The sequence below is a fragment of the Galeopterus variegatus genome, unplaced genomic scaffold (assembly GCF_000696425.1).
Source record: "Galeopterus variegatus unplaced genomic scaffold, G_variegatus-3.0.2 Scaffold36, whole genome shotgun sequence".
NCBI lineage: Eukaryota > Metazoa > Chordata > Mammalia > Dermoptera > Cynocephalidae > Galeopterus > Galeopterus variegatus.
In genome coordinates, this window is record NW_007726147.1 from 4052 (window position 1) to 4489 (window position 438).

Below are 438 nucleotides of genomic sequence, written 5' to 3' on the forward strand. Positions count from 1 at the left end.
CTTACCAGTCCCTTCAGGATCTGAGTCTTTGGGTCTTCTCACGTCTGTGCCCCACAAACTAAGCTTCAAGCTTTCTGTGAGGTCCTTACAAACTGTGCACTTTAAGAACTCCCAGGCTTTGCTTAGCCCATTCTTTCTGACTCAGCCTTTTCCCACCCACCCTCAACCTTGAACTTGGAAACCACCAGCCCCAGGAAGTCTTTCATATATCAAAGTCAGGATAAGGTAGCCCTGCCAAGTGCTCCCTCAGTCACTCACACACTACTTATCTCACTGTACGGTCCTCAACTATATTCTAGTTTGGTTCCCCCACGCTTAACTATGAGCTTCCCTGGACAGGACTGAGCCCAGTTTGCCTACATAAGCAACTCATGTGGTAGGCACCAAACAAGTATTCTTGAATAAATGACAATGTAGAATAGCAGAGGGCAAATTGGA